Source organism: Neoarius graeffei, chromosome 19, assembly GCF_027579695.1.
Source record: "Neoarius graeffei isolate fNeoGra1 chromosome 19, fNeoGra1.pri, whole genome shotgun sequence".
Taxonomy (NCBI): domain Eukaryota; kingdom Metazoa; phylum Chordata; class Actinopteri; order Siluriformes; family Ariidae; genus Neoarius; species Neoarius graeffei.
In genome coordinates this window covers 38,008,268-38,029,004 of record NC_083587.1, presented here as the reverse complement: position 1 = coordinate 38,029,004, position 20,737 = coordinate 38,008,268, and the positions used below count along the sequence as shown (strand labels likewise).

At 43.9% G+C, this 20,737-nt stretch overlaps 1 pseudogene; it reads right to left on the bottom strand.

The window, feature by feature from the left end:
• Positions 1-206: 206 nt before the first annotated feature.
• Positions 207-20,737, bottom strand: part of LOC132867609 (uncharacterized) — a 35,340-nt pseudogene continuing 14,809 nt past the window's right edge.

Sequence of the window (20,737 nt, the reverse complement as noted above, 5' to 3'; positions counted from 1 at the left end):
TTGACTCGTATTACTCGTATAATACTCATACTCAGCAAAAGTGCTTTATCCGTACCAGATACTCATTTCAGCCGAGTATCCGGCTCAACTCTAATAACTAAATAGAGAACTCAAAACGGCTAACCCCAGGCTAGACTGTACACAGCCTTAGTTGGTCAAGACCGAAACACAGTTACACAGTGGGCAGGGGAGAGGTGCAGCCTGAAGAGGTGAGTCTTCAGTCTGCACTTGAAGGTGGTCAGGGAGTTGGCAGTTCTGACCTCAATGGAAAGGTCATTCCACCAGTGGGGAACCAGGACAGATAGTAGTCTTGAGCGGGCTGGGCAGGAGCAGAGAGGAGGAGGGGCTAGGTGAACAGTAGTAGCAGAGCATAGGGATCTGGCTGGAGTGTAGGGGCAGATCAGACTTTGGAGGTATGCTTGCTCTAACCCCTTGAGAGCCTGGTAAGCTAGCACCAATGTCTTAAATTTGATGTGAGCTGCAATAGGTAGCCAGTGCAGGTCGGCAAGCAGAGGGGTGACATGGGAAGAATGAGGGAGGTTGTAGACCAGGCAAGCCACAGAGTTCTGGATGAGCTGCAGGGGTCTGATGACAGAAGCTGGAAGGCCAGCAAGGAGAGAGCTGCAGTAGTCCAAGCGGGGGAGGATCAGCACTTGGACCAGGAGCTGAGTAGAGTAGGTGGTAAGAAAAGGGCAGATCCTTCAGATGTTGTAGAGGAGAAATCTACACATCTGGGTCACTGCAGTGATTTTTGCGGAGTAGGAAAGTTTGCTGTTGAACACAACCCCTAGGTATTTTGCACTAGGTAAAGGAGACCTAGAGATATCCCCCAGGGAGATGACAATGTCCAGGGTGGAGAGGTTGGAGCAAGAATATAGATTATTTCTGTCTTGCCTGGGCTGAACTTCAGGTGATGGTTGTCCATCCAGTTCTGGATGTCACGCAGACAAACAGAGACGCAAGCGGAGCTCTGTGTGTCATAAGGAGAAAAAGAGAGAAACACTTATTGTAGGTGTCATCAGCATAGCAGTGGTAGAATACACCATGAGCAGGGATAATTGAGCCAAGAGACTGGGTGTAGAGGGAGGAGAGAAGCAGACCAAGGACTGAACCTTGAGGGACACCAGTGATAGGTGGGTGTGGTGCTGACACAGTACCAGACCAGGTAACCTGGAAGGAATGACCAGAGAGGTAGGACTTCAACCAGTCTAGGGCTGTCCCGCAGATCCCTAGAGCTGATAAGGATGACAGGAGGATGGAGTGATCAACAGTGTCAAATGCAGCAGAAAGATCAAGGAGAATCAGGACTGAGGAGATGGAGGCAGCACGTGCTGCATGAAGTGCCTCACTGACAGAGAGAAGTGCAGTCACGGTTGAGTGTCCAGCGCAGAAGCCAGACTGGTGAGGATCCAGGAGGTTGTTCCATGAGAGAAAAGAGGAGAATTGGTTAGCAACAGCATGTTCAAACGTCTTTGACAAGAAGGGGAGAAGAGAAATGGGGTGGTAACTCTGGATAACAGAGTTATCTAAGGTGGGTTTTTTCAGCAGAGGGGTGATGTGGGCCCATTTGAAGCTGGAGGGAAAGTATCCAGAGGACACTTTTACTATGTTTCCATGATTTGCAAAATCTTCACATTCTGTTTTTATTTATGTTTTACACAGTGTCCCAACTTTTTTGGAATTTGGGTTGTACTAGTGACAACATTATTTCATATATGGCAAAATGCCCTTGAAAATGACACCAAAAACTACATACCATCTGCCTCAACATAGCAGTTATAAAATCACATGACCCTATTAGTATGAAACATTGCTTCATTAATTATTAAGGATATACTGAAGTTTGGAGTCTTGGTATTTTGTCACTATTCATGTTGGATCCAAAACATCACTCTCCCTTGTTAAACAGATTACAACCCCAATGCATTTTGATGACAGATCTAAGCAGTCAGTTATATTTTCTTACAACAGCTACAAGAAACAAAAATCATCTTACGGACACTTAGAAAACAGTTTCGTCTGACATTACCACCAAGTTGTATGTTGGTACAGTGTGTACTTTTTTCTTTTTTTTCTTTCTTGAGGGCACATGTTCACCCACAGTTTCATTTATTACCTGCAAATATGAGTAGAAGCATCACTGTTAGATGTGATCACTGGATGAAGGAGGTACTCATGCTTTCAGCTTTTGGATTATTAGGCCAGCCTAAATTCACTGATGGTAAAGGGTTTAAGCAAGTGATCATGTTCATATCCCAGCACTGCTAGAGAGCCATTGTTGGCCCCAGAAGCAAGACAGTCAACCTTCAACTGTTTGTCTGTATGCTTGGATTATATTGGTCATTATCCAAATTTAAGGTTTTTATAGGGTTTGTTTGCTTACCGGTACATATGTGTATTTACTATATCACAGAGAGGTTGAAATATTGATTCTGTTATGCCCCGGCCTAGGGGAAACCTGACCATAGTATAAAAAAATGACTTCCCCTTTCCTAACTCCCAAGGACGATCAGTGCCACAGCCGATTGCAGTCCAAAACACAACTGGTTTATTTCAGCACAGGTTGATTAACATCAGGGTGAGCATGGCCCAAAATAACAAACAAAACAATCTATTTTAAATGTCCACTAACTTACCTGGACAGTAAAAGAAAACAAAAGAAAATACAGGGATCTCACCTAACTCCCTAACATAAACAGGAGAAAACAGAATGCAACAAAAAGGGCTTCTCATCCCTACAGTTACCTGGACTGTTTTAATGAAGTATTTACACTGTTACAACTCAAGCACTTTAATCAATTGATAACACAAGGCTTGGTCCTGTTGGGAATCAGAAGGAAGTGAAGCACATCCATCTTCTCCAGAGAGTATTTTAAAGCTGGTGCAATCAACCATGGTCCAATCAGCTGGCACCACCTACAACTGAAAATCCTTAAAGAAAAATCACAGGAACATATGAAAGGCACCCCCCCCAGACAGGAAGAGAGAACAGCAACAGCAAAAAGAAATCAATAATAGTACATATTATGACCCAGGGTCATAACACCCCCCACACCTAAGATCAAACATTTCTTCCCCCAAAAAAATGTTTGATACTTAAGAACCTGCACTGGACAGTGTATCAGTCACAATATTCTCAGTTCATTTTAGATGGTGAATCTCACTATTGAAATTCTGCAGCAATAATGACCAGTGCATAAGATGCTAATTATGGTTATGCATGCAGGTTAGGAAAATGAGAGGACTGTGGTCTGAATATTCAAGAACTGGGGTAGAGCTTGAACCAACATAAACTTCAAAATGCTGTAAAGCTAAAAGCAGTGCCAGGGCTTCTTTCTCAATAGTACTATAATTAACTTGATGTTTATTAAATTTTTTAAATAGTAACATATGGGATAATCAGTTCCATGATCATCCTCCTGCAAAAGAACAGTGCCCGCACTGTAAGCACCAGCATCTACCTCTACCTTAAAGGGACGTGTAAAGTTAGGTGAGGCCAACACAAGAGCACTGCAAAGAAGAGCCTTGGCAGAATCAAAGGAGTCCTGGCAAACTCTTGTCCAGACAAATGGACTGGAAGGGCTTGCCAAACCATTTAGTGGTGCAGCTATAATGGCAATGTTTTTTTTTTTTACAAAACTCATGGTAATAACCACACATTCCCAGAAACCGGCAGAGTTGCTGCCACTTTTCTGGCACCGGAAAATCCAGAATGGCCTGGACCTTGGCCATCAGAGGACGCACCTGCCACTGACCCACTTGATTTCCCAGGTATGTAACCATAGCCTTACCAAAGTCACATTTAGCCAGATTCAAAGTCAAAGAAGCAACCTTTAAATGACAAAACACTTCTCACAAAGTGTCTATATGTTCAAACCAGGTGGAAAAATAAACAACTATGCCATCTAGGTATGCCCCACAGTTTTTAACACCAGAAAGTACTGAATTCATCTGCCTTTGGAAAGTTGCAGGAGCATTTCTTAACCCAAAATGCATGACTGTATACTGGAGAAAGTGATCTGGAGTGACAAAAGTGGAGATCTTAGATGCACAATGTGAAAGGAGCACCTGCCAATATCCCTTCAGTAGGTCTAACTTGGTGATGTATTTGGCTGACCCTAGACAGTCCACACACTCATCCATGTGGGGGAGAAGAAACAAGTCTGGTTTAGTCATGGCATTCACCTTGTGGTAATCATTACAAAAATGAGGAGTTTGGTCAGATTTGGGGACCAGAAGCAAGGGTGAATTTCACAGACTGGAGCTTGGCACAGCAAAACCATTTTCCAGGAGATACTTGACCTTTTGCATTACAGCTCGCTTTGCTGGGTTAACACAGTAAGCATGCAGCTTAATTGGCTTGTGATCACTGACATCCATGTCATGATGTATCACTGTAGTTTGGGTGGGGTTATCACAAAACAGCACTGTGTGGCAACTAATGAGGTGGAAAATATCACTTTTGGCAGGCTCTGACAAACAAGACAAATATTCCTCTGGGTTTTTCCAAAATTTTATAATTTTCTAAGCATGCACACAGAACTAAAACAGAGTGGTCCTCTGCGGGACTGTAGTCAGGTGACATAACAGTTATTACAAGAGTGACACATGGCACAGAGGTCACAGATGGCTCACCGGAGTTAACATGAACAAGATATTGTTTCAACATATTGACATGACACACATGGGACTTTTTCTTCCTATCCGGCATTCTAATGACATAATCTGTGCCACTCAATCATCGCTCAGCCTCATAGGGACCACAGAACTTTGCCTGAAGACTGGAACCAACAACAGGTAATAAGACTAAAACACGGTCACCTGGATGGAAATAGCGACTGAGAGTTTTCTCATCATACTGTTTTTTTTTTCATTTTGGACTGTGCCGTGGAAATAGACCTGCATGCCAGCTCACAAGCCATGTGCAACCTCTCCCTGAATGAACTCACATAATCTAACAGATTGTGTGCAGGACTGGGCTTGTCTGCCAGCCACCTCTTTTGCAGGAACCGCAGTGGACAGCGCACAGTGTGCCCAAAAACCGGCTCCGCCAGACTAAATCCAAGAGACTCCTGGGTGGTTTCACGAATGATGAACAGTAGTAGTGGCAGACCCTCATCCCACTCCCTACCGGACTCAACACAATATTTGCAAAGCATGGACTTTAGCATTTGATGAAATCTTTCCAGTGTGCCCTGACTCTCAGGATGATATGCAATGGATACCTGATGCTTAACAGACAACTCTGACATAACTTATGCAAAAACTTTGGACATAAACTTAGACCCTTGATCAGTCTGAATGTGTCTTGGCAAACCAAATGTGGAAAAAAAATTAATCAAGGCTTTCATCACTGCTTTAACCCTTAATGTGCACAGTGGAACAGCCTCAGGAAAATGTGTGGCTGCACACATAATGGTGAGCAGGTACTGGTGACCAGTTTTGGTCTTTGGCAAGGGACGAACAAAGTCGACTGTGACATTCTCGAAGAATTCACCAATTACTGGGATTGGGTGTAATGGAGCAGGAGGAATAACCCGGTTTGGTTTACCAGTTATATGGCAAACATGACAAGACCGACAAAACTTGGCAATATCAGATTTTAACCTTGGCCAAAAAAAGTAATGGAGGACCCAATGGTATGTTTTATTAATTCCTAAATGTCCGGAGAGACTGTGATCATGAGCTAAACTTAACACTTGGAAACAGAACTCCTTTGGCACAACTACCTGAATAACCACATCATACTCTATCCCAGTGTTAGGGTTTTGCTGGGATTTGAACCTGGTTCACTGGTATGATAATCCAGCAAACCCCCACTAGGCCACCAGGGGAATGACTCAAGTGCAGAGGCGTGAGGCAGAAGTAGAAAGGTATCAAAAACAGTTTATTTACACTATGTACAATCTAAGGGAAAAAACAAAAAGAATAATCCAAAGCTCAGAAGATAAACCAAAAATAAAAATATCCAAAGGTACAAAGTCCAAAATCCAAATAAGAAAAAAGGCAAAAACTCAAATGCTCAGAAGATCAAAAAGGTCAAAAACAAAATCCACAAAGTCCAAAAGAAAGAAGCAAAAACCAAGAATACAAAGACACAGGCAAGGTACATGGGACAGAGGGAACTAGCACTAACAGCATAACATAGGAAAAAGACTCCGTGACAAGGGAACAAACAGAGGGGTATTTATACACAAACTAATTAAGGACAGGGCGGGGCAGGAAACAGGCAATAAGACAAAAACAAAACACAGAACACAGTGGTGACCTCTAGAGGCCCAAAACAAACATGACCAGAAAAGGAAATAACAGTGGCCTCTAGAGGCCAAAACAGTCCCAGTCCTAACAGGACCTCCCCCTCTAGGAGCATCTCCTGATGTTCCCAGGACGATCAGGATGAGCCAAATGGAAGTCCCGACAAAGTTCTTTATCGAGTATGTCCTGAACTGGGACCCAGCAGCGCTCCTCAGGGCCATAGCCCTCCCAGTCCACAAGATATTGGAGGCCCCCGCGAACCCGGCGGGAGTCCAGCAGGTGGCGCACGGTGAACACAGTCTGACCCTGGAAGATGTGGGGGGGTTCCTAGGGGCAGGGGCATACGTGGACATCAGTACGGGCCGCAACAGGGAAACATGGAATGTGGGGTTGATCCTTAGCGTACGTGGTAACTGGAGCCAGTAGGAGACAGGGTTAACTCTGCATACAACCTTGAAGGGGCCAATGTAGTGAGGAGCAAGCTTGCGGTTCTCCACCCACAGCGGAAGGTCCTTGGTGGACAGCCGCTGCCCAGGGCGGAAAGCGTGGGCAGGTATCCTATGGCGGTTGGCCTGAGTCTGGTTGGTACTGGAGGTCTGGATGAGTGTCCTCCTGACCTTGCTCCAGGTCTTGCGACACCGTCTCATGTAATGGTTGACCGAGGGCACCCCAGCGTCCTCCTCCTGGTCCGGGAACAAAGGTGGCTGGAACCTGAATTGGCACTGGAACGGCGACAGCTTGGTGGCCGATGATTGCAGAGTGTTGTGGGCGTACTCTGCCCATGGCAGCCAGGTGCTCCACGATGTCGGGTTATCCATAGCCAGGCCTCGCAGGGTGGTTTCCAGGTCCTGGTTGAGCCTCTCCGTCTGGCCATTGGACTGGGGGTGGAACCCAGAGGAGAGGCTGGCAGTGGCCCCGATGCTCTTGCAGAAGCCGTGCCATACTCGGGAGGAGAACTGGGGCCCCCGGTCAGAGATGATGTCCTGAGGGAGACCAAAAACTCGGAAGACATGAGTGAACAACAATTTAGCAGTGTCAAGGGCAGAGGGGAGTTTGCACAGTGGAATAAATTGGCAGGCCTTGGAGAATCTGTCCACTATGACCAATATGACAATGTTACCTTGAGACTCAGGGAGACCCGTGATGAAGTCGACCGCCACGTGGGACCAGGGATGCCGGGGAATAGGCAGAGGATGCAGGAGACCCTGGGGACGCTGTCGCGGGTTCTTGGTTCTGGTGCAGACCTCACAGGACAGGATGAATGACCTCACTTCCTTCTCCATGTTAGGCCACCAGAAGCATCTTTTCAGGAAGTCCAGGGTCCTCCGAGCTCCTGGGTGAGTGGTGAGAGGGGAAGAGTGACCCCACTGGAGAACCTTGGCCCGGACTTGACGAGGGACATACAGGAGGCCCGGTGGCCCTGTCCCAGGATCAGGGTCCTGGCATTGAGCTTGTCGAACGGTCTCCTCAATACCCCAGCAGACAGGAGCCACAATCCGGGATATAGGGATGATAGGCCCGACTTCACTCTCCCTGTTAGTGTCAGAGAACAGCCTGGACAGTGCGTCAGGTTTGGTGTTCTTGGAGCCAGGGCGGTACGATAGGGTGAAGTCAAACCGACTGAAAAACAGGGCCCACCTAGCCTGTCGTGGGTTCAGTCTCTTGGCTTGCTGGAGGTACTCCAGGTTCTTGTGGTCCGTCCAAACCAGGAATGGATGTTGCGCTCCCTCCAGCCAGTGCCTCCACTCCTCAAGGGCCAGTTTGACCGCTAGCAGTTCTCGATCCCCCACATCGTACCGGGACTCCGCAGGACTCAGGCGGTGGGAGAAGTAAGCGCAGGGGTGCAGCTTTCCTTCCGAACGTTGAGAGAGCACCGCGCCGACACCACTGTCTGAGGCATCCACCTCCACGATGAATGGTTGGGAGGTGTCCGGGAGGACCAGAATGGGTGCCGTGCAGAAGCGGTCCTTGAGGTCTTTGAACACCTTTTCCGCCTGAGGAGACCAGACATAAGATCCACCTGTCCCTTTGGTGAGGTCCGACATGGGTGCTGCTACAGAACTAAAGTTCCTGATAAATTTGCGGTAGAAGTTAACAAATCCTAAGAACCACTGAACCTCTTTGACGGACTTGGGAGTGGGCCAGTCCCGGACGGCCAGGGTCTTGGCTGGGTCCATTTGGAGTTGGCCTATCCGTACAATAAAACCCAGAAAGGAGACCTTGGGAACATGAAATTCGCATTTCTGGGCCTTGGCGAACAGATTGTTCTGTAGCAGCCTCTGGAGAACCTGGCGGACATGGTGGCAGTGCTTCTGCATGGTCTTGGAAAAGATAAGGATGTCGTCGAGGTAGACAAAAACGTACAGGTTAATCATGTCCCTCAAGACGTCGTTGATTAGGGCCTGAAAAACAGCTGGTGCGTTGGTGAGTCCGAAGGGCATCACCTGGTATTCGTAGTGCCCAGACGGGGTGTTGAAGGCAGTCTTCCACTCGTCTCCCTGTCGGATACGGATGAGGTGGTATGCGTTCCGTAGGTCCAACTTGGTGATGACGGTGGCGCCTTGGAGCAGGTTGAATGCTGTGGACATCAGCGGAAGGGGATATCGGTTGCGCACAGTGATCTTGTTCAGGCCCCTGTAGTCAATACATGGTCGGAGGCCCCCATCCTTCTTGCCGACAAAGAAGAAGCCGGCACCAGCGGGTGAGGTGGAGGGTCGAATGAACCCAGAGACCAGGGCGTCTTTGAGGTATTCCTCCATGGCCTTGCGTTCTGGCTGAGAGAGGGAAAACAGTCTGCCATGAGGAGGGGTAGTCCCAGGGAGCAAGTCGATGGCACAGTCGTAGGCACAGTGCGGAGCAAGAACGGCGGCCCTGCTCTTGCTGAAAACTTCCTTAAGATCCCAGTATTCTGTGGGAACTTGAGATAACTCGGTGAGATCAGGAGGCTCGGCAGGAGACACAGGAGAGCTAGAGAGCAGACAAGAGGCATAGCAAGCAGGACCCCACTCCACAACCTGGCTAGTGACCCAGTCTATACGAGGGTTGTGGCGGGTAAGCCAAGGGAGACCTAGAATAATTGGGAACTCAGGTGAAGGAATCAGGTGCAGGGATATTTCTTCCTTGTGACCTTGAGACTGGAGGAAGACTGGAGAAGTAACTTGGGTGACTCTTCCATCACCTAACGCTTGGCCATCGAGGGCAGACACAGACAGTGGAACTTCAAGAGGTGCAGTTGGGACATTGATACTTTGGGCGAAGTGAATATCCATAAAGTTTCCAGCCGCCCCTGAGTCTAACAGAGCTTGACAAGAGTGGACGGACTCACCCCAGGAGATGGAGACCGGGATGTAGATTCCTTGGCCAGGGAGTCCGGGAGAGAGGGTAGGCCCCGTCACAACCCTCCCTCGGCTGGACGGGGTGGTCCTTTTCCTGAGAGTTCGGGACATGATGCTCGGAAGTGACCAGGCTTGCCACAGTAGATGCAGCACTTGTCCCTCCTTCTGCACTCCCTCTCAGATGCGGAGAGGCGAGTACGGCCCACTTGCATGGGTTCTGGACAGTCACTGGAGGAGGTAGACGGGCTCCAGGTAGAGGCATGGAGGCCGGGGAGGCTCAGGACTTGGCAGCGTTCTCTCATCCTGTTGTCCAGATGAGTAGAATGTGAGATCAGTGTTTCAAGGTCACTTGGGCATCCGATAGAAGCCAGACAGTCTTTGATGGGGTCAGACAGACCATGGTGGAAGGCTGACACCAGGGCAGTCTCATTCCATCCACTTACTGCTGCGAGCGTCCGGAACGAGATGGCGTAGTCCGCGATGCTTCCCCCTTGCCGGATGGACATGAGCTTTCTGGCTGCGTCTTTACTGATGTCTGCTTGATCGAAGACATGCAGCATCTCCTCAGTAAACAGCTGGAAATCAGAGCACTCGGGTCCCTGTCTCTGCCAGATAGCAGTAGCCCAGGCTCATGCCTTACCAGCTAACAAGGTTATCACAAAGGCAATCTTGCGGCAATCCGTAGTGTAGGTGGTAGGCTGAAGCTCAAAGGTGAGTTGACACTGGGTAAGGAACTCTCGGCACTCACTGTGCTTGCCATCATACCTCTGTGGTGCAGGAAGGCTGGGTTCATGAGGTGAAGAAGGCAGCATGGCAGAAGGAACAGGAGCAGAATCAGGCAGAGGAGATGGGGGCAGAGAAGTCAGCTGTGCCAGGGTTCTCCCAATCTGCTGAAGCAGTACCTCATGGCGAGCAAGGGTCTCACATTGGCTTGCAAGAGTCCATCCATGAGTGTCCATGGTGGATCTGAGGCGTGTTAACACAGCCATTATTCCCTATTCCCTGAAGGTTGGCTGGGTAGACAGATGAAGAAGCCTCTGCTGAGTCAGTCATGACGGAGTCTTTCTGTTAGGGTTTTGCTGGGATTCGAACCTGGGTCGCTGGTGTGATAATCCAGCAAATCCCCACTAGGCCACCAGGGGAATGACTCAAGTGCAGAGGCATGAGGCAGAAGTAGAAAGGTATCAAAAACAGTTTATTTACACTATGTACAATCTAAGGGAAAAAACAAAAAGAATAATCCAAAGCTCAGAAGATAAACCAAAAATAAAAATATCCAAAGGTACAAAGTCCAAAATCCAAATAAGAAAAAAGGCAAAAACTCAAATGCTCAGAAGATCAAAAAGGTCAAAAACAAAATCCACAAAGTCCAAAAGAAAGAAGCAAAAACCAAGAATACAAAGACACAGGCAAGGTACATGGGACAGAGGGAACTAGCACTAACAGCATAACATAGGAAAAAGACTCCGTGACAAGGGAACAAACAGAGGGGTATTTATACACAAACTAATTAAGGACAGGGCGGGGCAGGAAACAGGCAATAAGACAAAAACAAAACACAGAACACAGTGGTGACCTCTAGAGGCCCAAAACAAACATGACCAGAAAAGGAAATAACAGTGGCCTCTAGAGGCCAAAACAGTCCCAGTCCTAACACCCAGATACTTTTTTTTTTTATAGATAGGACAGTGTAGAGAGACAGGAAATGAGTGGGAGAGAGAGACGGGGAGGGATTGGGAAAAATGACCTTGGGTCGGAATCAAACCCAGGTCCCTGGATTTATGGTGTGGTGCCTTAGCCATCTGAGCCATGACACCCCCCTTAACACTCAGATACTGGGAACCATTTATGCATCAAAATGGCATCATCAAACAAGTAAGTCACTGGCCATGTACCATTTTCCTGTTTCTGAGCAGCAGACAGATATATGGCTATTGAGTTATCAGACTGCTGTGCCTTGATAAGCTGATCTTTATTGCTAAGCACAAAACTATTTCATCTGGTAACACATCAACAGAAACAGGCAAACTTTTTAATTCTTTTATTTCAGAAAAGGGGCTGTCCAAGTTATCAGAAGCAACAAAAGAATCAGAAAGATCCACTAAATCACCAAGCTTATGAGCCTGGGCACGCGTCATGACGCATGCCAGAAAAACGGGAGGCGAGTTGAGTGTAACAGGGCAATGCACACATGTACAGTAGGACTTTATATTACCTCAGGAATAGCAGGAAACACTTTCACCAGCCAAGCCATTCCTGAGAATGAGATCAACACCCGCAACAGGCAGCTGATCTCGCACAGCAGCTTGCACTGTGGCAGACACCAAAGGGGAGGAGAGTGACTGTGTGAAGCAGCACGTGTAAAACACTTAGCTTAATTCCCCACACCAATAGGTCAGAACCACAATATGACTGGTCAGAGGGCATTAACTATTAATTTTGAGTTTTAATTAATTTTAGCATTAATTATTTATTTTGAGTGAGAACTGCTTATGTTTACTGCTATGACATTGACCTCACTTTCACTCATTTTCACTGACTACATTATCTTAACCATGATTGCAGTGGAAATGGAACCTATCCTGGATGGGTGGATACTCCATTGCAAGGAACCATGCACACAATTTGTCTTAGCCAATCCACCTACTTACCTTTTTTTTAAAATTAATTTATGTTTTTGGGCAGGCAGGGGTGGTGGGTGGGATATGAGAAAATCAGAGAACCTGAGGAAACCCACACGGACATGGGCAGAACATGCACAGAAACTCCATGCAGACAATCATCGAACCTAGGACCCTGGAGCTGAAAGGCATCTATCTATTGAACAAGGAACATACACTTGTAAATGATGTACTTATTTTTGGGATCAAGCATTAGTACAATAAACGTGATGTCTGATAGTAGTATAAATTGGTTTGCTTTTAATACTAGAAAGCATTAAGCTGGACTTGCAACATTTTATTATTCAGTCTCCCACACAAAAAACACAAATGTTTTCTTATACCTTCAAGAAAAGCTTTTAAAATAATGCATAATAGGTGTGGATGAGTGTGAAAATGAATGAGAGAGAGAGAGAAGAATGAAAAGATCCTTCTCATTTTATTGGTGCGAATGCTTTACATCAGAACATAGAACATTATCACAGAAATATTCCCCTTGGTGCCCCTTCACTGATTTGAAGGTGCTTTGGGGTTAAGCCCCGTTTAAGAAAGAGCCTCAGGGGGTCAGGGAGCTGGGCCTCTCATGTCATGGCAGATTGAAGAATTTCCCCCGTTCTCTCCTATTCCTGAATGTATGCTCATTCATAAAAAACAAAACAAAATATGTGAGAGCTAACTGTTTACTCATATTAAAATGTAGAGGCCCAAAAAGAAAGAGACAGAGAGAGAGAGAGACCTGACTTTCAAACTTCATTTAATACAAATTGCTTACACATGCATACCATGTCCTTAAAAACAAAGTCTTTACCAGTATTTAAAAATCATTAAAAAATAAAAGAGTAAAAATGCAGCCTAAAATAGATAAATAAATAAATAAATAAATAAATACACATATATGCACAACTCTGATAAAATTGACACAGTTAATCAGGCTGCAAGTCCTCTAACAGGCTGTTAAAATTAAGTGTATCATCCTCCAGATAACACACAGCATCTGTATAACACCATATCCTCTCAAAAGCCCCAAGATCATTCATTTCACTGTAAAAATGAAAATCAATTAAAATTCTTGATTTCACCAAGATCATAAACACCATTAAAATATTGTAACCTGAGTCAAACTCTATTTTATTTCGCCTACTCACATAAATAGCCATTTTGGATTGTCCAAGTAAAAAGTTTAATAATTGACATTTAAACCTGCGCTTCTGGCAATATTTAAACCCTAAAATAAAAGTTTCCATTAAAAAGTTTTCATTAAAACCACCAAATAACCTTTCTAAAAGGGTGAAAAGAGGTTTCAGTCTCACACATTGCATGAAAGCATGAAAAATGGTTTCCTTCATTGTGCAAAAGGGACACTGTTCACTTACACTGGGATTTAAAACTGAAATAAAAGCATTAACCGCCACTGCCCCATGTAAAATCCTCCATTGTAAGTCCCCACATTTCTTAGGTAATGGTGACTTGTGAAAGACCCTCCATTGTGATTTAACCTCCTCAGTGATTTGCAAAACAGCACGCCACGGAGTGTCAATTCTTTTATCAAGGTGTTTTTTGTTCATAGCCAGAACACATAGTTTATACAATACCTTACCAGAGGCAAGGTTACAACCAAGAAAAAATATGGGCTCGGATTTAAGTAAAACACCTGAGGAGTCATCCAAATCTGCAGTTACAGTAAAATTAGGAAATACATCAGAGTCATTTGGAGACAACAAGCCCACAGAAAAATCTTTCAGCAACTTATTTTCGTCTTCTGTAAAGAACCCCTTCCACTTTCCAAGAAGATGCTTTATCATTCGAAATGACCTTACTCCTAATTGGTTAGCCACTGGATTCGCATTTTGAAACAAAGGACCTGCTAAATTGATCAAGTCATTCAGGATGAGAACTTTAGCCTCACAGAGAACTCCATTGAGGGCAGGAAAAGACTGATCATGTGAGAGGTCTAATATGGAGCCATTGATCAAAGGCTCTTGTAGAAACCAAAAAAGAGATGTAGAGCTCATAGTCCTCCCAATCTTGAAAAGACTCCATACTTTAAAAAGGTTCCGATAAAAAATAGGAAATTTCTTCAAGTTCAGACGTTTAGGGTCCATCCAGAAAAGTGTCTTATCAAGCCCCAGCCCCTCAAAAGTGCGCAGAATGACACAAGTTACAGCTTCCCAGCTGCTCTTCGCAGTCCCACTAAGCAGTCTCTGTATGAACTGTAGACGAAAAGCAGCCGTCCTGCTCTGTAAATGAACCAACCCGTGTCCCCCTTCTTCTCTTGGTAAAAACAAAACACTTTGTGGCACCCAGTGTAGGTTGTCCCAAAAAAAATTAACCAGAACAGATTGAATTTTTGAAAGCACATTGACAGGAGGGTCTATACAGGCCAGCCGGTGCCAGAGGGATGATGCAACCAGGTTGTTTATTATAAGCGCTCTGCCTCTATAAGACAATTTATTCATTAAAAAGTCCCATCTACCAAGACGGCCTTTCACTTTCTCTAAAACACCTTCAAAGTTTTTCTGCATAAAATCATTATTCCCGATAAACACCCCCAGGTATTTAAAACCTTCTCTGCACCAATGTAGGTCCTCAGGTAAACTGGGTGGACCATTCTTCCAGTCCCCCATCAACAAAGCCACACTCTTTCCCCAATTTACTTTAGTAGAGGATAGCAATTTAAAATCATTAAGTAATCCCAACATGGCATTCACATACCTCTGGCTCTTAACAAGAATAGCCACATCGTCAGCATAAGCTGATAATTTAAACTTAAAAGTGCAATTTGGAAGCATTACACCTTCAACCTCATTTCTCAGTTTAATCAAAAGTGGCTCTATCGCCAAGGAATATAACATCCCAGACAAGGGACAGCCTTGTCTAATACCTCTAAACACTTTAAAAGGGGCACACAAGTCACCATTAACCTTTAGTATGCTTTCAATGTCACGATATAAGACTTTTATATATTTAATAAAATCAGAATTAAAACCAAATGCGGCCAAGACATTCCATAAATAGTTATGCTCAATTCTGTCAAACGCTTTCTGATTGTCTATTGAGATAAGTCCAAAATCTAAATTTAGACGCCGTCCAACATCCACAATATCTCTAATGAACCAAATGTTGTTATAAATCAACCTTCCAGGCACACAGTAAGTCTGGTCAGGATGGATGACCTCTCCTACCACTTTTCTAAGCCTATTGGCCAGAACCTTTGAGAGCACTTTATATTCCACACATAGGACAGAGACAGGCCTCCATGACCTTATGTCATTTAGATCCCCTTTTTTTGGCAACAGCGTCACCACAGCTCTTCGGCAACTTTGTGGCAGCCACCCATTGGTTAAACTGTCACTAAGCACCTCCAGCAAATCTGTGCCTACTTCAGGCCAGAAAGCTTTGTAGAATACAACCGGTAGACCATCAATCCCCGGAGCCTTTCCACTCTCCATATTTTGGAGGGCTGTAAACACTTCCTCCAGGGTTATCACCCCTCCGAGGATTGCATTTGCCGAGCTGGACATCTGGGGTAAGTTGTTCAGAAAGACATTCTCTGGAGCCTGCTCACAGGAGATCTCACTCTTGTAAAGATTCTCAAAAAATGCCCGTGCTCTTTTACGAATGTCAGTGTGAGCATACAGAATAGTGCCATCTTCTGACGACAAAGATTGCATTAGCTTTTTTTGACCGTTTTTCTTTTCCAAATTAAAAAAGAATTTGGTAGGTGCATCCATGAGTTCAATAGACTGAAAACGTGACCTGACCAGAGCTCCTTGAGCCTTAACCCCTAATAACTCGGCCAGTAAGTTCTTTTTAATTTTCAATTTTTCCGTTACATTGCCAGTTGTGTCCCCTTGAAGATTCAAAATCTCAATCTCTAAGGCAGTCATACGATTGGAGATGTCCCTCGTGACATTGAAGCTATACTGTTGGGACAACATTTTTATCTGGACCTTAGCAAAATCCCACCACTGCTGTATTGACCTAAAAACAGGCTTTGTACTCTTACACTGATCCCAAAAAAATTAAAAACATCCCTAAAATGCTTGTCTTGCAATAAACTGGAATTAAAATGCCAGTAAGCACTCTTTGGTTTAAAAGTACTAATAAATATGTTGCATGTTACCATACAGTGATCAGAAAACCCAACTGGTACAATGTTACAACTCCTAAAGAAATTGAACTGGTGTTTGAACCCATAAAATCTATCTAGCCTTGCCAAGGACAGCATGTTATTATATGAGTGGACCCATGTATACTGCCTCTGATTTAAATGGAAACTTCTCCAAACATCTACAAGATTGTGAACCTTTAAAATTTCAACTAACTTTTTACGAGATGGCATGTGAGGCTCTATATGATTGCGATCTATGCCATTCTCCGTGCAATTAAAATCTCCCCCAACAAGCAAGATGTCTTCACAATCACAAGTTTTAAGAACGTCATCCAGTGTTTGTAGAAAAAGTATGCGCTCTAACGCATCGGTAGGTGCATAAACACAAACAAACACAAAGGTTTTACCATCATATTTGGCTCTTACTTTTAAAAGCCTGCCTTTAATAATTTCATTAATTTCATAGGAGCATGGAATAAAATTGTGGCTAAAAAGAATACCAACACCCCCACTATTTGAGGTGTTATGACTCAAAACTGATACACCAGTAAGTTCACTTGCCCAGTCATCACCATTCCTTATATCTGTGTGAGTTTCTTGAACAAATGCAACATCAATTCTCTTTTGTTTAAAAGTTTCAAACACAATAGCTCTCTTATTTCATTCCCTTGCTCCATTTAAATTCAACAAAGCAATTAGAAATTCACACATAAGGAAATATAAAATATAGAACTTAAGATACATAATGATCATAGAGAAAAATTACAATTGATTTTTAACATCACTATCATTTAACTTGCCCAGTATCTTTTTTAAACGGAAGCCCTCTTGATCGGTAAATCCCCCTTCTGACATAAACAGTTTGGTCTTTGCAATAAACTGATCAACATCTGCAAAATGATCATCAATCCTTACATTCCTTGCATGTTTGGTTTTGGTTAAAAACGCTTTGATATCTTCGACACTGTAATTCTGTTGAGAAAAGCCGCTTGTGCGTAGACTGCAGGTAACACTACAGTCAGACGCATAATCGCTCTCACTATCAGGCACATCAACTGTCAGACTCTTCTTCTTTGCTTTGCCTCTAGAGCCTGGATGACCCCTTTTCTTAGACGGCATTTTAAAAACATTTTCAGTTTCTATAGGAGGGTTATGTTCGTTAATAACTTCATTAAAGATTTGTTCCACTAGATCTGTGTAACTACCCTGCGAAGCAGCGGGCATTTCAGATTCCGAAACGAGATCCATTGAGTCACCATCTTTTGGTGTCTCAGCCGGAGGGGCTACCTCTGCTTCACCATTCCCATCACCCGCACCTTCACCCTCCTCACCCGTAGGTGCCTCATCATTCTCAGTATTGGGTGTTTCCTGAGATCTTTCGTCACTGGGGATACCCTCTTTTAAATTCACATTATTCGGTTTCACCTTATCTGGACAATTACACGCCAGGTGCCCCAGCTGTCCACATCCAAAACATTTCATTGTATTTGTGGTCACATAAATCATGTAATTAAAATCATTCACCTTAATATTCAGAGAGACTTCAAGTTCTCCCTTGTCTTTCAAAATTATATAAGCGAACCTTCGAAACGAGACAACATGCTTTAATAGCGGAGATTTGGTTGCCATTGGTATCATTTTTGGGGGAGATACTACTTTTCCGTAATGAGATAAGACCTCTGTAAGCACATCATTGCTAATAAAGGGGGGCACATTAGAAAGCATTACTTTTCTTGAAGGGCTCGACAAAGGTAAAATGGGGAGAAAAACCTCTTCAACCACTACCCCCGTATCCACCATTTCGTTTACCAAATCAACAGAAGCAAGGAATAAAACCACTGCCCTGTTCATGCGAGATGCAGACAAAACATTGTCATGACCAATTAAACCTCCCACAGCCAAACTGATCTCCTCCACTGAAAGAGGTGAATCTATTTTAATACCATGCTTCCTCGTTAGAAAGCCAAAACGCTGCTCAGGTGCACTTCGCGCCGCCATACTTCCAAAAGGAAGCAGACGCCTGGCGCGTGCACTTTTAACAAAATTCAAACAACAATAAACTAACAAACCGTATACAAAAAAAAGAAATAGAAAGATAGAAAAAAAGGTAGAAAAAGGACAAAAGTTTATGGCACGGCGGCCAAACTTTCAGCACGCACTCACTCACAATCTTCACTCCACCCACTCGCACCGCACATGCGCAGAAAGAGAGAGAGAGAGAGAGAGAGAGAAGCTGGGACTCAAAAGAAGGTAAGGAAGGAAAGACTACTTAAAAATGAAGAAAGGTACGTGCCTCATTTATATTAATTAACAAGACTAATATTTTTATCCAAAGCAATTTACAAGTGAGACACAGTCTAGTCCTAGTATACTGCTGACAAGTTGAAGGTTAAAGGCCTCAAAAGTCCTCTATAATTCTCTGACTCTAATCTTTGCATTTTAACTCATAAACAACTCAAAAGTGCTGAATTTTGTGCTTTTACAGTTGCCAGTCAAAAAAAGCGACTTACATGAAAGCGACTTACATATCACTACAGGGCTAATCAGGGAGTATTCTTTAGTAGGCGTGTGTACTATCACACACAGTCTGATTATCTTTTATTCAAATAATCACACATAAGACATGTAAATACAGTGGTGCTTGAAAGTTTGTGAACCCTTTAGAATTTTCTATATTTCTGCATAAATATGACCTAAAGCATCAACAGATTTTCACACAAGTCCTAAAAGTAGATAAAGAGAACCCAGTTAAACAAATGAGACAAAAATATTATACTTGGTCATTTATTTATTGAGGAAAATGATCCAATATTACATATCTGTGAGTGGCAAAAGTATGCGAACCTCTAGGATTAGCAGCTAATTTGAAGGTGAAATTAGAGTCAGGTGTTTTCAATCAATGGGATGACAATCAGGTGTGAGTGGGCACCCTGTTTTATTTAAAGAACAGGGATCTATCAAAGTCTGATCTTCACAACACATGTTTGTGGAAGTGTATAATGGCACGAACAAAGGAGATTTCTGAGGACCTCAGAAAAAGCATTGTTGATGCTCATCAGGCTGGAAAAGGTTACAAAACCATCTCTAAAGAGTTTGGACTCCACTAATCCACAGTCAGACAGATTGTGTACAAATGGAGGAAATTCAAGACCATTGTTACCCTCCCCAGGAGTGGTCAACCAACAAAGATCACTCCAAGAGCAAGGTGTGTAATAGTCGGCGAGGTCACAAAGGATCCCAGGGTAACTTCTAAGCAACTGAAGGCCTCTCTCTCATTGGCTAATGTTAATGTTCATGAGTCCACCATCAGAGGAACACTGAACAACAATGATGTGCATGGCAGGGTTGCAAGGAGAAATCCACTGCTCTCCAAAAAGAACATTGCTGCTCGTCTGCAGTTTGTGAAAGATCACGTAGACAAGCCAGAAGGCTTTTGGAAAAATGTTTTGTGGACAGATGAGACCAGAATAGAACTTTTTGGCTTAAATGAGAAGTGTTATGTTTGTAGAAAGGAAAACACTGCATTCCAGCATAAGAACCTTGTTCCATCTGTGAAACATGGTGGTGGTAGTATGATGGTTTGGGCCTGTTTTGCTGCATCTGGGCCAGGATGGCTTGCCATCATTGATGAAACAATGAATTCTGAATTATACCAGCAAATTCTAAAGGAAAATGTCAGGGCATCTGTCCATGAACTGAATCTCAAGAGAAGGTGGGTCATGTAGCAAGACAACGACCCTAAGCACACAAGTCGTTCTACCAAAGAATGGTTAAAGAAGAATAAAGTTAATGTTTTGGAATGGCCAAGTCAAAGTCCTGACCTTAATCCAATCGAAATGTTGTGGAAGGACCTGAAGCGAGCAGTTCATGTGAGGAAACCCACCAACATCCCAGAGTTGAAGCTGTTCTGTATGGAGGAATGGGCTAAAATTCCTCCAAGCCGGTGTGCAGGACTGATCAACAGTTACCGGAAACGTTTAGTTGCAGTTATTGCTGCACAAGGGGGTCACACCAGATACTGAAAGCAAAGGTTCACATTCTTTTGCCACTCACAGATATGTAATATTGGATCATTTTCCTCTATAAATAAATTACCAAGTATAATACTTTTGTCTCATTTGTTTAACTGGGTTCTCTTTATCTACTTTTAGGACTTGTGTGGAAATCTGATGATGTTTTAGGTCATATCTATGCAGAAATATAGAAAATTCTTAAGGGTTCACAAACTTTCAAGCACCACTGTATGCTTAGACCTATGGACAGTGTTCATAGGGCTGGATGATACATACATAACCTCTTACTGACAACTGATATAAACCTATATCAATTTTATAAAGGTTTAGTCAGGTCATGTATCAGTGATCTTACATCAAAAC